This window comes from Prionailurus bengalensis, chromosome C1 (assembly GCF_016509475.1).
Source record: "Prionailurus bengalensis isolate Pbe53 chromosome C1, Fcat_Pben_1.1_paternal_pri, whole genome shotgun sequence".
Classification (NCBI taxonomy): domain Eukaryota; kingdom Metazoa; phylum Chordata; class Mammalia; order Carnivora; family Felidae; genus Prionailurus; species Prionailurus bengalensis.
The window spans coordinates 199,174,430-199,192,148 of record NC_057345.1 but is presented as its reverse complement, the minus strand read 5'-3'; the positions used below and the strand labels follow the sequence as shown (position 1 = coordinate 199,192,148).

At 34.4% G+C, this 17,719-nt stretch overlaps 1 protein-coding gene across 2 annotated transcripts in view; it reads right to left on the bottom strand.

The window, feature by feature from the left end:
* Positions 1-17,719, bottom strand: part of LOC122481729 (sperm-associated antigen 16 protein-like) — a 61,636-nt gene that overhangs the window by 19,979 nt on the left and 23,938 nt on the right. For both annotated transcript variants that reach the window (XR_006296930.1, XR_006296929.1), the window contains one exon: positions 696-804. The gene's annotated coding sequence lies outside the window, so the exon portion shown is untranslated. The remainder of the gene's footprint in view (positions 1-695; positions 805-17,719) is intronic.

The window sequence follows — 17,719 nt, the reverse complement described above, 5'->3', positions numbered from 1 at the left end:
CAGACCCCTATATGGTCCTGAGTATAGAACAATTCCCAAATTTAAAGAATGTACTTTGAAAACAAAATACAACCTACAGTTCTGAAAAAGACCTGTATAAAAATGCAAAAGGGAATATTTTTGGAAGGAAGAGAGGAAGAGAGGAGGGAAAAATCTGAATATATACTATTTCTAAAAACCTTAGCATAAATTCAAGGTCATTCAGTATATGCCCCCTCCACCTCACCCTTGTCAAGTAGGTTTTATACTTTGTTCTCTATGGGTACAATATGGTGAATATGCCATGTTCTTTCATGACTTGGTGCCTTTGCAGGGTATGTACCATCTGCCCAAAGCGCCCTGCTCCCTCACTCTGTTAACCTACACTCCAGAATTCCTCTGGAAATAGGTCCTTGAAACCCTCTCACACCCAGTCTGGTTGAGGTGACTACCCTTGGTTGGCATAGCAACAATGCAGAATATTTCAGTTTAACTCCTCCCCCATCACACATCCCATTAGTCTCTGAGAACCATTACAGCAAGGACCTTAACTTATTCATCTCTGTATTTCAAACACATAGTATAGTATCTGGCATACAGTAAATACCAATAAATGTTGAATGATTATTTTACATGAAACTTCTAACGAGGCCAAGTTACTTAACAGTAATTAAATAACTCCTTAATAAATATACCCACAAATATTAGCAGCTTACCCTTTGAGGTCATTAATTAACTTGTTTTTTTTCCTGGACTATTCGCTTGTGGTGCATTCGATGAAAATCACGTTCTTTTTGAGTTTTCAGCAGGTCTTCTCTAGCCTTGCTAAAAAATAATAATAATTTTAAAAATCACTAACTCCAAAAAAGTATCTGACAAAGTACAACATCCATTCATGGTAAAAAAAAAAAAACTCTCAACAAAGTAGGTTTAGAGGATACATAAGTCAATATAATAAAGGCCATATATGAAAATCCACAGTTAATATTATCCTCAATGGAGGAAAATTAAAAGCTTTTCCTCTATAGTCAGGAACAAGACAGGGATGTGCTCTGTCACCACTTTTATTCAACAAGTACTGAAAGTCCTAGCCATAGCAATCAGAAAATAAAAAGAAATAAAGGATATTGCAATTGGCAAGGAAGAAGTCAAACTTTCACTATTTGCAGGTGACATGATATATATGGAAAACTCAAAAGACAGCACCAAAAAAATATTAGAACTGATAAACAAATACAGTAAATTTGCAGGATCCAAAATCAACATACAGAAATCTGCTGCATATCCACACACCAATAATGAAGCAGCAGAAAGAGAAAATAAGGAATCAATCCCATTTACAAGAGCACCAAAAACATTAAGATGCCTAGGAATAAACCTAACCAAAGAGGTGAAAGACCTGTACTCTGAAAACTATAAAACACTAATGAAAGAAATTGAAGATGACACAAAGAAATGGAAAGACATTCCATGCATTCATGGATTAGAAGAACAAATATGCTAAAATGTGTATACTACCCAAAGCAATCTACACATTTAATGCAATCCCTACCAAAATACCACCATCATGTTCACAGAAAAAAAATTCTAAAATTTGTACAGAACCACAAAAGATCCCAAATAGCCAAAGCAACCTTGAAAAAGAAAAGCAAAGCTGGAGGCATCATAATTCTCGACTTCAAGTTATATTAAATCTTGTAGTGATCAAAACAGTATGGTACTTGGCACAAAAACAGACATATAGACCAATGGAATAGAATAGAAACCCCAGAACTAGACCCACAAAGGTATAGCCAACTAATCTTTGACAAAGCAGGAAAGAACATCCAATGGAAAAAAAAGACAGTCTCTTTAACAAATGGTGCTGGGAGAACTGGACAGCAACATGCAGAAGGTTGAAACTAGACCACTTTCTCACACCACTCACAAAAATAAACTCAAAATGGATAAAGGACCTAAATGTGAGACAGGAAACCATCAAAACCCTAGAGGAAAAAGCAGGAAAAGACCTCTCTGACCTCAGCCGTAGCAATCTCTTACTTGACACATCCCCAAAGGCAAGGGAATTAAAAGCAAAAATGAACTACTGGGACCTTATGAAGATAAAAAGCTTCTGCACAGCAAAGGAAACAACCAACAAAACTAAAAGGCAACCAACGGAATGGGAAAAGATATTTGCAAATGACATATCAGACAAAGGGCTAGTATCCAAAATCTATAAAGAGCTCACCAAACTCCACACCCAAAAAACAAATAACCCAGTGAAGAAATGGGCAGAAAACATGAATAGACACTTCTCTAAAGAAGAAATCCGGATGGCCAACAGGCACATGAAAAGATGCTCAACATCGCTCCTCATCAGGGAAATACAAATCAAAACCACACTCAGATATCACCGCATGCCAGTCAGAGTGGCCAAAATGAACAAATCAGGAGATTCTAGATGCTGGAGAGGATGTGGAGAAACGGGAACCCTCTTGCACTGTTGGTGGGAATGCAAATTGGTGCAGCCACTCTGGAAAACAGTGTGGAGGTTCCTCAAAAAATTAAAAATAGACCTACCCTATGACCCAGCAATAGCACTGCTAGGAATTGACCCAAGGGATACAGGAGTACTGACGCACAGGGGCACTTGTACCCCAATGTTTATAGCAGCACTCTCAACAATAGCCAAATTATGGAAAGAGCCTAAATGTCCATCAACTGAGGAATGGATAAAGAAATTGTGGTTTATATACACAATGGAGTACTACATGGCAATGAGAAAGAATGAAATATGGCCCTTTGTAGCAACGTGGATGGAACTTGAGAGTGTGATGCTAAGTGAAATAAGCCATACAGAGAAAGACAGATACCATATGGTTTCACTCTTATGTGGATCCTAAGAAACTTAACAGAAACTCATGGGGGAGGGGAAGGAAAAAAAAAAGAGGTTAGAGTGGAAGAGAGCCAAAGCATAAGAGACTCTTAAAAACTGAGAACAAACTGAGGGTTGATGGGGGGTGGGGGGGAGGGGAAGGTGGGTGATGGGTATTGAGGAGGACACCTTTTGGGATGAGCACTGGGTGTTGTATACAAACCAATTTGACAATAAACTTCATATATTGGAAAAAAAACAGTATGGTACTGGGTGGCTCGGTCATTTAAGTGTCCAACTCTTGATTTTGGCTTAGGTTGTAATCTCACACAAGTGAGATCAAGCCCCAAGTCAGACTCCATGCAGGGCATGCAGCCTGCTTAAGATTCTCTCTCCCTCTTCCCCCTACCCCTGCTCTCTGTATCTCTCTCAAAAATAATTAATTAATTAATTAATTAATTTTTAAATAAAAAGAATCACTTAAAAAACACTATGGTACTGGCACAAAAATAGACACATATATCAATAGAACAGAATAGAAAGCCCAGAAATGAACCCCCAATTTTATGGTCAATTAATCTCCAACACATCAGGAAAGAATATCCAATGGGAAAGAGACTGTCTCTTTGACAAATGGTGTTTGGAACAGGACAACTACATGCAAAAGAATAAAACTGGACCACTTTCTTATGCCATACACAAAAATAAATTTGAAATGGATTAAAGACCTAACTGTGAGGCCAGAAACCATAAAATTCCTATAGAGAACACAGGCAGTAACCTCCTTGACATTGGCTATAGCAACTTCTTTCAAGGTGTCTCCTGAGGAAAGGGAAACAAAAGCAAAAATAAACTATTGGGACTTCATCAAAGTAAAAACTTCTGCACAGCAAAGGAAACAGAAAAACTAAAAGGCAAACAACAGAAAGGGAGAAGATATTTGCAAATGACATATCTGAAAAAGGGCTAGTATTCAAAATGTATAAAAAAATTATAAAACTCAAAATCCAAAAATACATAATCAAGTTAAAAATGAGCAGGAGACATATTTTTCCAAAGAAGACATCCAGATGGCCAACAGACACATGAATAGATGCTCAATATCACTGATGATCAAGGAAATACAAATCAAAACTACAATGAGGGGGCACCTTAGCGGCTCGGTCAGTTAAGTGTCCAACTTCAGTTCATGTCATGATCTCACAGTACATGGCTCAAGCCTCACATGGGATTCTGCGTTGATGGCTCAGTCTGGAGACTGCTTCTGTGTCTCCTTCTCTCTGTCTCTCTGCTCCCCCCCCCCCTTGTGTTCTCTCTCAAAAATAAATAAACTTAAAAAAGAAACTATAATGAGATATCTCCTTACACCTGTCAGAATGGCTAAAATCAACAACACAAGAAAACAACAGATGTTGGTGAGGATATGGAGAAAGGGGAACCCTCTTGCACTATCAGTAGGAATGAAAACTGGTACAGCCTACTATGGAAAACAGTATGCAGGTTTCTCAAAAAGTTAAAAATAGAACTACCTTATGATCCAGCAATTGTACTACTAGTATTTACCTAAAGTATACAAAACTACTAATTCAAATAGATACATGCACCCTGATGTGTATAACAGCATTATCTACAATAGTCAAATTATGGAAACAGCCCAAGCACCCATTGATTAGTAAATACATAAAGAAGATGCAATATATGCATACAATGGAATATTACTCAGCCCTAAACACGAATGAAATCTTGCCATTCACAACAACACGAATGGAGCTAGGTGAAAGAAGTCAGAGAAAGACAAATACCATATGATTTCACTCATGTGAAATTTAAGAGATAAAACAAAGGAGCAAAGGGGAAAAAAGAGTCATGTAACTATAAAGATCAAACTGATGGTTACCAGAAAGGAAGTCGTTGGGGATGGGTTAAATAGTGATGGAGATTAAGGAGGGTAGTTGTAATAAATACTGGGTGTTATATGAAAGTGTTGAATCTCTATATTATACACCTAAAATTAATACCACACTATATATTAACTGGAATTTAAATTAAAACGTCTAAAAATATCACTGCTAATTCCTTACTGAAAAAAAAAATTATTTAGTAATCAGTTCAAATCCAGTATTGAGTAATTCTAAAGATAATTAAAGAAATAAAGATTCCATTATAATTCACATTGAAGGATTCTCACCAACATAGTATATATAGGGTTGGGAGATGAACCGGCCACTACCTATAGCTTCAAGAATAGTCATTCATATTTCATTTAAGTAAAAGAAAATTAAATGTATGCTGCCAAAATAATTTACAATTCATCTACTTACAAAAAGAATTGGTTTACAGAATTGAAATACATATTTAAAACAGGATAATTCAAAATAATTACAAATAAAATATTTTACCAAGTTTAATTCTAAATGTGCTTGAATATATGGTTAAAAGACAATGGTATTCGGCTACTTAGTTCTGATAATTGTGAAAAAGAAAGCATATATGTTCTGGAAAACCAAGATTTTATTCTGGCAGTTCATATGAGACATATATACCACCTGCAGATCATTTTAGTAAAATAATTGGTAACTTGATAAAAAAGGCTCTTTAGTATCAGTATTGTAATAAGAAACATTGTTCAACTGGATATACCTTCTGCAAACCTGTGATAGAAAGCAAGCAAGACTATTCTTTCTAAGCCTGGGCTGTAGGTAAAAAATTAATAGGAATATTTCACCTACCTCGATAATACATTAGTTTCACAATCTGATAATGTAAAATATAATTATAATGAAAAAGTAGCTATCTAACAGTCTTAGTTAACTGAAAAACTAACCTAGTTAACTACTGCACTGAGACTCCCATGTTCTGAAGAATGGGTGGACTGAATTAGAGTTCTTACAATGCACTAGAGGTCAGAATGTAATAAATCTACTTCTTTGTCTTACAGAATTTCCAAATTCAGATTCACATAAAATAAATGCAAAAAGATAGATTTCTGCATTAAGATCTATGTCAGAGCAATCACTGAGGAGAAGTTACTGGGATGCTGCCCAAGAAATGGGATGAGCTTAGGTTTTCAGGCTCCTGATAGGGCAAATTATGATCAGTGAGACCTTACTTAAAGATCAAGTCATATATGGCATATGGTGAAAGTGTCTCATGCATACTTTCAAGTTATTTCTTTTTCCTCAAACCCTCAAACCTCCCCCCTTTTGACATGACCTTTTCCTTGACATGTTCTTTATTTTACCACAAATGTTGTAGTTTTTATCACAAGTAGTGTGTCACAGTACTTATAGTCTATTCCCACCATCTAACCCTCCACTTCATTTCCATGTCAATAACCTTGAAGTTGATTTAAATATTCAGTCTCGAAAAAAATTCTGAGGAATATGTCAATTATCAGATGAAAAAAAAAACAATTTATTTTGTCCAGATTTTAACCCTCAGTGTGAATTAAGATGGACCAAAAATGAGAGAATCCCTCTGCCATCATATGCCTAATGAATAATGGATGAAGAGGAGAGAGAAAGAGTTTGAGTAGAGTGACTAAAAAAGGCTAAGTTGATTTTTTTGTTGTGAAAACACAAGAACATCACTGGAATTCTCATTCATTTAGAAGAAAACTATGTAAAGTGACTTATATACCATCTTGCACATAAAAATACTCAATAAATTGTACTGTTACCACAACTACCAGATACACTCAATTCCTCTAACAGCAAGATTTATTTACCTAAAATAGGGGGCATGCCAGTAGATAAATATCTTCTAATGGACAAAATATCAGGATACATGATTATTAGTAACACTATATATCTTTATAAAAGAATTTAAACTTTTATGAATCTCTATTTTGAGTCTAAGAAAGCTGTCTTACTTTCAACAACTTCATGAATTATATAAAAGAGCAAATGTTTTATCTTACCTGAAATGTAAACCCATAATAGGTTAAAAAATACTTAGAAAAATAATGCCAAGTTTCTTAAGCTGAACTATAAATGTGCAGCATTGCATCAACTCCCTTTTTAAATACACATTTGCAGGACTATTTGTACTTATCCCAGGAAAGAAAGCACAGGAATTGATTAAAGTATTAGACCTTAAAGTTTTTCTGACCATTAAATTGGTTTTCAGGGACTTGCTTTCTATTTGCACAAATGAAGTTTACTCAGTAAAACAATTTAAATTCATTTCATGGTGATGCTTCTGTTATGACCTTCCTACTGCCCATATGCTTAATAAAAAGAAAATAAAAGTTGTACTAAAAAATAAAATGTATAATATTTGTATAAACAATATTTTAAACTATATAATATTTTCTCATTACATTAATACAGCATCATTGTGGTTTTAAAACAAATCTTTTACTAAGACTCCAGATTCTATTTAAAGTACAGTAATAAAGAACACACATCTTATATGTTTTTTCTTTTTTTATATTCTATTTATTTATTCATTCAAACTTTTATTTAAATTCTAGCTAACATATAGTGTAATATTAGTTTCAGAAGTAGAATTTAGGGGTCCCTGGGTGGCTCAGTTGGTTAAGCATCCAACTTCTGCTCAGGTCATGATTTCACAGCTCGTGAGTTCAAGCCCTGCGTTGGGCTCTGTGCTGACAGCTCAGAGCCTGGAACTTGCTTCACATTCTGTGTCTCCTTCTCTCTCTGACCCTCCCCTGCTCATGCTCTGTCTCTCTCAAAAATAAATAAACATTTAAAAAAAGTAGAATTTAGTGATTCATCAGTTACATATAACACCCATTGCTCAACACAAGTGCCCTCCTTAATACCCATCACCCATTTAGCCCATCTCCCACTTACCATCAATCCTGTTTGTTCTCTATAGTTAAGAGTCTTTTATGGTTTGCTTCCCTCTTTCTTTTCCCCTTCCCCTATGTTCATTTGTTTTTTTTTTAAATCCCACATATGAGTGAAATCATATGGTATTTGTCTTTCTCTGACTTATTTCACTTAACATAATACACCCTAGCTCCATCCACATTGATCCAAATGGCAAGATTTCATTCTTTTTGATGGCTAAGTAATATTCTATTATATGTATATACCACATCTTTTTTATCCATTCATCAGTCTATGGACATTTGGGCTCTTTCCATAATTTTGCCATTATTGTAATGCTGATATATGAACATCGGGGATGTGTGTCCAATCAAACCAGTATCTTTGTATCCTTTAGGTAAATACCTAGCAGTGCAATCGCTGGGTATTAGGGTAGTTTTATTTTTAACCTTTTCAGAAACTCACCTCCTATTTTCTAGAGTGGTTGTACCAGTTTGCATTCCCACCAGTAGTGTAAGATGGTTTCCCTTTCTCCACATCTTCACGAACATCCATTGTTTCCTGTCTTATTAATTTTAGCCATTCTGACAAGTGTGAGGTGGTATCATGCTTTTGATTTGTATTTCCCTGATGATGTTACTGAACATCTTTTCATGTGTCTGTTGGCCATCTGGATGTCTTCCTTTAAAAAAATACTTATTGATTCCTATCTTCTGCCCATTTCTTAACTGGATTATTTGTTTTGGGGGTTTTGAGTTTGATAAGTTTATATATTTTAGATACTAATTCTTTATCAGATATGTCATTTGCATGCTTTTTCTTAATGAAATGGCAGAATGACTATCTAATTTCCCCATTTCAAGAAACCAGCATATCAAAACCTATAATTAAAATATAAGCTATTAAGATACTCATATTTGTATCATACTTAAAAGTACTGTCCCCAAATCTCCATGTTTCAAATTATAAATGTGATTTAATAGTGTGCTCTTAAAAATTATTTTTAAGTGAATGCCCCCAGTAAAATAATTTTATTAACTAGTTTTAATGAAGTATTTGGAACAACCATTTAATAATAGATTTATTGGGTTATTTTGTTATACAATTTGACAAAAGGAAGCATACATTTACTTGTTTATCTGCACCAAAGTAGGCCATCTTTGTCATGTATTTTTCTCATGCATAAACAAAAAGCAAATTAACTTGTGGTAACAGTATTACATTATTTCCAATTACAGTATTACCAATTATTTCATTATTTTCAACTGGTTGTAAGTTAATTTAACCCACTAATATTAATACTGGAATAATTTTTGGATAGCCAAAATGGGTTCAACCATATTAGAGGAAAACTTTCCTTATATTCTTAACCAAAAAAGAAAGGGGTATACCCATGTCCAGAAAAAATACCTTCTTAATTTAACAAGCAATTACCTAAACACTAAACCATAAAATTTTATGGGCCTCATTATTATCTTTATTTCCACAGTGTTTGTTTCTGAATGTCATTAAATTAAAATGGTTCTTCAGAAAAACTGGATACTCTCTGACCTTCTATAGAAGTGAATTTTGTAAGTGGAGTTAGGGCTGCTTACTAAAGCATCTAATTTTTCTTCAATATTAACTGCCATTTAACTTTAATTTTCTTTGTTTATATTTTCAGGCAGAAGGTTAAAAAAGGTATTTCATTATTTTTAAAATGATACATTTTAATCTTCTAATTTGCAATTCCTAGTCAGTTTTTCTTTTCTGTCAAACCTTTAGTACACTCAATAAAACTTTTCTGGTCTGCATTATATTTCTTTAATGTAAAGCCCAGCAAAGGACCACAGTACTCTAAATGGGGCAAGACTTAACTTTATAGTTCATTGTTAAAATTTCCATCATGAAGGGAAAATGATACCTACTCTAAGGGAATGGTATAAAAAAGGGGCAAAATCATCAATTAATTACTCTAAAAATTATTTTTGTTTGTTTGTTTACTTATTTATTTAGAGCACAAGCTGGGGAGGGGCAGAGAGAGAAGGGGACAGAGTATCCAAAGCAGGCTCTGTGTTGACAGCAGAGAGCTGGATGCACGGTGCAAACTCACAAACTGTGCGATCATGACTGGAGCCAAAGTTGGACGCTTAACCCACTGAGCCACCCAGGCGCTCTAAAAATTATTAAAAGCTTAACAAAGCTTAACAAAAGCTTAACAAAAAGTCAAAATGTTAACAGCACACATTCACTTAAGTCCCTCCTATTTGTCACACATAGGCCCTGGGGCTACACTCTCTATGATATGGAGTTCACAAAATAACAACAAAATATATACATTAGATAACTAGATGCAAAAGGCATAAATTTCAATCTCCCTCATAAATATACAGTATTAAGTTAAGGATAGTCTAAATAAATGAAGGGATATACCATGTAAATAGAAGACTAAAATTTATAAATACATCAATCCTTAAAACTATATATGAATATGTAAATATACGTGTATGTACATAGCAACACACACACTCACACACACACACTCATTCTTCCCAATTCATGTTATAAATTCAACTCAATATTAAACCCCCACCTTTCTACCGAAATTAACAAAGTGACTCTAAAATTTATATGGAAATACAAAGGACCTAGAATAGCCAAATTATCTTTAAATAAGAACAAAGCTATAGGACTAACACTACTTGACCTCAAGAACTTACCTAAAGCTACAGTAATCAGGAGTGTGGTAACAGAATAAAGACAAATAAGTAGATAAATGGAACAGAAAAGAATCTAGAAATAGACCCACAATTATAGGGTCAAGTAATTTTCAATAAATATGCCAAAGAAATTCAGGGATGGATGAAAATTTTTTAAGAATGGTGCTGGAACAATTGGATATTCTTATAAAAAAGAAAATTAACCTGTAGCTCCTGCCTTACACCATATACAAAATGAATGATAGATATAAGCTGAAATAAAAATTCTAAATCTTTAAAGGTTTTAGAAGCACAGAATAATATCTTTCAGACCTGGGAGTAGGCATTGGTATCGCAGACAAAATATTAAAAGCAATACTATAAAAAATTAATTAGACTTCATCAAAATTTAAAACTTCTGCTCACCCAAAGACACCATAAAGAAATTAAGTGAAGCCACAAACTGGGAGAAAATATTCACAATATTCTGATAAAAGATTTGTATGCATAATATGTAAAGAACATTTACAACTCAACAATAAGACAAACAATTCAACTAAAAATGGGCAGGACTTACCCAGAAAGCAGGAGAAATGAACAGCCAATAATCACACACACACACACACACACACACACACACACACACACATTCAACACCATTAGGTATTGGGAAGTACATATCAAAACCATAAAAAGCCGCTACTGTACAATTACAAAAATGGCTAAAATAAAAAACCTTAATGAAACTTAATGTTGGTGACAATGTGGAGCAACTAGAACTCTCATATATTGCTACTGAGAATTTAAAATGATCCAACTGAATGTTGGAACATGAACTGTCAATTTCTTATAAATATGCACTTATCCTAGACCAAGTCTAGAAATCCCACGCCTAAGTTTTTAACCAAAAGAAGAAGACACATTCCCATAAGAAGACATACACAAATCTTCATAGTAGTATTATTCACTAGGGACCACATTTGAAAACGATCCAGTAGAAAAAGAGTAAACAAAATGTGGTATACATCACACAAAAGAATACTACATAGCAACAAAAGGGGGAAAATTACTGATAAATTCAAAAATCATACATATATTTTACAGAGTTTATGCTGAGTATAAGACACCAAACACAAATAAATGCGCATTCTATGATTCCATTTATGAAATTCTCAAACAGGCAAACTGGTCAAATATCAGAATACTGATATATCAAAACACTGATTGCAGGGGCAGAGATGCAAGGGACATGCAGAAAGGACACAGAAATCTCTGGGTAGATAGGAATGTTCTATATTAAGATGGGTATGGAGGTCACAAAACTATCTGCCAAAATTCTGTAGCTATGACTTGTACATTTTGATTTATGTAAATTGTAACTCAAAAAAAGAATTGTAAAAAGGAAGATATTAAGTGGGTGCAGGGTGGGGTGTGGGGAGGGAGAGAGATAAAATAACAACAGCAGAAAGATGCTAAGTGTTGAAACTAAGAGGCCCATGAGGTTCATTATTCTATCTTGACTTTCTAAATGCTTGATATTTTTTCAGAATTAGAAGGTTATTATATGTAAATAAATAAATTGCTGTGTACCATCGTTCTGGAAGAAATCCCACTTTTGGTTGTTTATTCAGTGTTGCTGCTATTGCTAATAAGGTTGACAAATATAATGATGATGATGCTATTCTACCTACTTAATATATATCGTATACCAGGTACTATGTTCATTATCCTATAATGGGTAAGTCAGGTACAATTGTTGCCTTCATCAAGTTTACAGGAGTATTGAGAAAATTAACAAGGAAATACAATATAATATACAATACAAACTCAGATAGCCATAAACTGTAGTGAATGTTATGAAAGAAAGAAAGGGTGCTGTCATGCAGAATACTGGTTTAATCTTTATTGAGCACTGACCATGTAATAGGCATTGTGTGAAACACTTTAAAATTATTCCCCTCAGGGAAAGATAATATCAATCCATTTACCCAAGAGGAAAATTACTGATAATTATATTATTATATCTGATAAAGGGTAGAGCATCATATATTTGTGTTGCTCTATTCACAATACCTGATCTGATATCAATGTCTGTTCTAAACCAAAATCTGAGTGGGGTTAGTAATGCTGAGTTTGATAAGAGCAAATACGGTACTTTCAAGAACCTAAATGTACCATAAAATTTTGTTTGATTTCATTATTGTTCTGCTGTAGCCAGATAAGTCAACCTACAAGAAGGTTATGCAGGGTATAATGTATTCCCTATTTCCATCATGTCCCTCCATCCAGTCTATTTTCCAACAAAAACAAGATCACATGCTTTTCTTCAAAACTATCCATCAGCCTCACATCTCACTCAGAGGGGAAAAAGCAAAGTTCTAACAAAGGCCTCTACCAATTGCCCCTGGTTCTAGTCACTACGGTCTCCTTACTAGTCCCCTAACAAACCAAGCCGTGCTCACCATAGGTTCTCTGTACTTCCTCTTCTCTCTGCCTAAAATTCCCTTTTCCCAAGTTTAGACATGACCTTCTCCCTCAGTTTCTTCAGATATCAGACAGGACTTCCCTCACCACACTATATAAAACTGCACCCCATTTATCTCTACCAGATTTACCCATGTTACTTTTCTTCATGAAGTTTACCATCACATGTTATATGTGTTACAATACACATGTAGTTAGTGGCTATCTTATTAGACAGAACAGCCTTAGAGAGTATTAGTAGTGCAGAGATAGGAAATGGCGGCGGGGGGCAGCGGGGAGGAAGCCTCTCATTGAGTGAGTAGAAGAGGTAGAACATCATGCTGTCACAGAAAGTGAAGGAATAGAAGAATGAAATAGGATGCACAGTTGAGTAGGATAGGTGTGGTGGAAGTCAGACTACAGGATATTAAAGTACAAGTACAATGAGGCTTTAGGAGTAAACCATCCAACTGAGAATATTTTCAATGTCTATATTATGAGAAGGTGACATAAAGCACCAGTCAAGATACAAAACAAGATTAAGCAAACAGGTTCTTAATTAATAAAACTCGTAATAGCTTTTGTGGACCTCAGACTGAGGTGAATATTGTAGCATGTGAACTACCAGGTAAAACAAGGTTTATGAAATAGTGTCAACTGTAAATGATATGATAATTCCAAGTGATGCTTTCTAGTTTTCATTCAATGATCAACAACTCCTTAGATGTGTGGCAGGTTGCTTAAATTCTATCTCTGCATTTAAAATGACAATTGGAATTACAGCAAAATAAACTATTGAAACTACATCAAAATAAAAAGGTTTGCACAGTGAAAGAAACCATCAACAACAACAAAAAAAGCAATCAACTGAAATGGAGAAGATATTTGCAAATGATATATCCAATAGGAGGTTAATATCCAAAATATATGAAGACCTTATACAACTCAACACCAATTTTAAAATGAGCAGACAAGCTGACATTTTTCCGAAAAAGACATACAAATGTCCAACAGACATGTGAAAAGATGATCTACATCACTAATCATCTGGGAAATTCAAATCAAAATTACAATGAGATATCTATTACCTCACACCTGTCAGAATGGCTAGTATGAAAAACAAAAGAAACAAATGTTGGCAAGGATGTAGAAAAAAAGGAACCCTCATGCACTGTTGGTGTAAATGTAAATTGGTGCAGCCACTATGGAAAAGAGTATAGAGGGTTCTCAAAAACTAAAAATTGAAATACTATATGATCCACTAATTCCACTACTGAGTATTTACCCAAAGAAAATGAAAACACTAATTCAAAAAAATAAGGGGCGCCTGGGTGGCGCAGTCGGTTAAGCGTCCGACTTCAGCCAGGTCACGATCTCGCGGTCTGTGAGTTCGAGCCCCGCGTCAGGCTCTGGGCTGATGGCTCAGAGCCTGGAGCCTGTTTCTGATTCTGTGTCTCCCTCTCTCTCTGCCCCTCCCCCGTTCATGCTCTGTCTCGCTCTGTCCCAAAAATAAATAAAAAACGTTGAAAAAAAAAATTTTAAAAAAAAATAAAAATAAATAAATACACCCCTATGTTTACTGCAGCATTACAATAGCCAAGATATGGAAGCAACCTAAAGTGTCCATTGATAGACAAATGGATAAGGAAGATGTGATATTCTCTCTCTCTCTCTCTTTCTCTCTCTCTCTCTCTCTCTCTCTCTCTCTCACACACACACACACACATACACACACATGGACACACACACACACACACACACACACACATGCACACACACACACACAAATATTATGCAGCCATAAAAAGGATGAGATCTTGCTCTTTGCAGCAACATGAATGGATCTAGAGGGTATTCTGCGAAGTGAAATAAGTCAGAGAATGAAAAACACCATATGATTTCACTCATATGTGGAATCTAAAAAACAAGACAAATGAATAAACAAAAAGTATAATTAGACCTATAAATACAGAGAACAAATTGCTGGTTGCCAGAAGTTAAGGCAGGTGGAGGGGAGGGGAGGATGGACAAAATAGATGAAAGAAAGTGGTAGATACAGGCTCCCAGTTATGGGATGAATAAGTCACACAAATAAAAGGCACAGCATAGGGCATAAAGTCAATGATATAATGGCAACAGATGGAGGCTACATTTGTGGTGAACATAGCATAACATATAGAGGTTGAATCACTATGTTGGTTCAGGTGAATCACACCTGAAAATAACGTAACAGTGTGTGTCACAAATAAAAAAAAATATTTAAAAATTTAGCAATCTAGAGCCATGAATTAAAGCTCATTTGAGAAAATAAAAACTTTTCCCTATGTTCTTGTAGCTAAAAACACCTGCAGATTAAAAGTGAAGGGATGGAGAAACATTTATCCGTAAATAGATGTCCAAACAAAGCCAGAGTAGCAATGCTTAATATCAGACAAACTTGACTTATTTGTTCTTGTATTGTTTTTATCCTGCTTTGGTATCAGAGTAGTACTGGTCTCACGGAATGATTTGGAATGTGTTCCCTCTATTCTGTTATTGTAAGATTTTGATAAAGATTGTCATTAATTTTTTTTTAATGTTTGGTAGAATTCACCAATGAAACCAACCAAGTGGCTTTGCAGTTTTCTTTGCTGGGAAATCTTTGATTCCTAATTCAACTTTCATTCTTGTTTTTAGTCTAAGAAGATTTCCTACTTCTTGGATACAAGATTCATGATTGAATCATGGTAACTTGTTTGTTTTTAGGAACTATTTTTTTCCATAAGTTATTTAAATCGTTAGTATATAATTGTAGGAATCTTTATCACAGTGCATATTTCTGTGATTAGCTCTTGTATTGTTTTCTATTCCATTTCTCATTTTGGTTTTTGAGTCTTTTTTTTTTCTTAGTTAATACAGTTAAAGCATTGCCAATTTTGTTTTTGTTTTTTTTAGAAAAACTGCTCATTACTTTCAATGTTATATTATTATTTATTCTGGTCTCTTTTATTTATTTCTGATTTTTGTTATTTCCTTCTACTAAATTTCAGCTAAGTTTCTTCTTTTTCTAGTTCCTTGTGGTGTAATGTTGCTTATTTGAACTTTTTTCCTTAATACAAACATTTATAGCATAAATTTCACTCCAGCATCTGCCTTTGCTGCATCCCATAGATTTTGGAATATTGTGTTTTCTTTTTCTTTTGTTTTGAGAAATATTTTGATATGCCATTTGTTTTATTTGCCCCATTGTTTGTGCAGTACTGTGTTAATATTTACATATTAAATATTTAATATTTACATTGTAGATTTTCCAGCTTTGTTTTATTGTTGTACCATTGTAGTTGAAAAATATACTTGTGATGATTTCAGTCTTCTCAAATTTGTAATATTTATTATGTTTCTTTTTTATGTGATTTAACCAGGGGATTTTTCTGTGTGTATTTGAAGAAAATGCGTATTTCTATTTTTCTTGGAGGGAATGTTTTATATATATCCTATAGAACCACGTATTCTGAAGTATTCAAGTAAAAAAAATGCTCTTGTTGAAAAAAAGTAATCATTACTTTAACTGAGGGTACACATTGAAAATAAAGCATATCAGAGGGGAGGTGAGTGGGGGATGGGTGAAAGAGATGAAGCAGATTATGAGTACACTATCATGATTAGCACTGAGTAATGGTGTACAGAATTGTTGAGTGACTATATTGTATACCTGAAACCAACATAACACTGTATATTAACTACACTGGAATTAAAATTAAAAACTTAATTAACAAAAAATATTAGAGAGGTGCCTGGGTGGCTCAGTCTGTTAAGCGTCCGACTTCAGCTCAGGTCATGGTCTCACAGTTCATGAGTTCGAGCCCCACGTTGGGCTCTGTGCTGACAGTCAAAGTCTGGAGCCTCCTTCGGATTCTGTGTCTCCCTCTCTCTCTGCCCCTCTGCCGCTCATACTCTGTCTCTCTCAAAAATAAATAAAGCATTAAAAAGAAAATTTAAATAATAATAAGTTTCAAATAATGAGTTTCAAAATATGTTTAAGCAAGTGTAATAGTAGTAATTGTGTAAGAAATTGCATTTGGATATTTTGCCTATTCTTTAACGTGTTTGAAGTGGTCACAATAACCAAACACATGTAATTTAGAAAAAACTTTTTTTTTTAATTTGTTTTAAAGATTTTTTTTTTCAACGTTTATTTATTTTTGGGACAGAGAGAGACAGAGCATGAACGGGGGAGGGGCAGAGAGAGAGGGAGACACAGAATCGGAAACAGGCTCCAGGCTCTGAGCCATCAGCCCAGAGCCTGACGCGGGGCTTGAACTCCCGGACCGCGAGATCCTGACCTGGCTGAAGTCGGACGCTTAACCGACTGCGCCACCCAGGCGCCCCTAGAAAAAACTTTTAATGAAACTTAACTGATTGCAATATCTGTCAAAAGTTACAAAACAAAAGGATTTTTACGTTTATCTTATGTTTTTAATTTTTAAATTGAGTATTAAAATATATGTGTAATAAATATAAAAAATAAATGACAAGTGGTCCGTACTTTAAAAGTACAGTTATATTCTCCTTTTTCAAGAAAGATTGTCAAACTACTATTTATATTATTACCCTAGTGTAGCTAATATATACTTTTACCTTTAATGTAACTATAAATACTTTTTAATAGTACATTTTCCCTTTTAAAACATCTCTGTGTAAAGAAATTTTCCAGCTATTTCTCAAACTTTTTTTTATCAAGGTATAATTTGTATAGAACATTGTACCAGTTTCAGGTGTACAACACAATGATTCATATTTGTATATAGTGTAAAACAACCACAATAAGTATAGTTAACATTCATCACCATACATACATATATATACCATACATGAAACTATATTTTATATGACAATCTGCATTTGTAGCAAGATAGGGAAAACCTCAGTTCTAAAATTGGAATTGCTTACAACAGAGAAAAAGACCA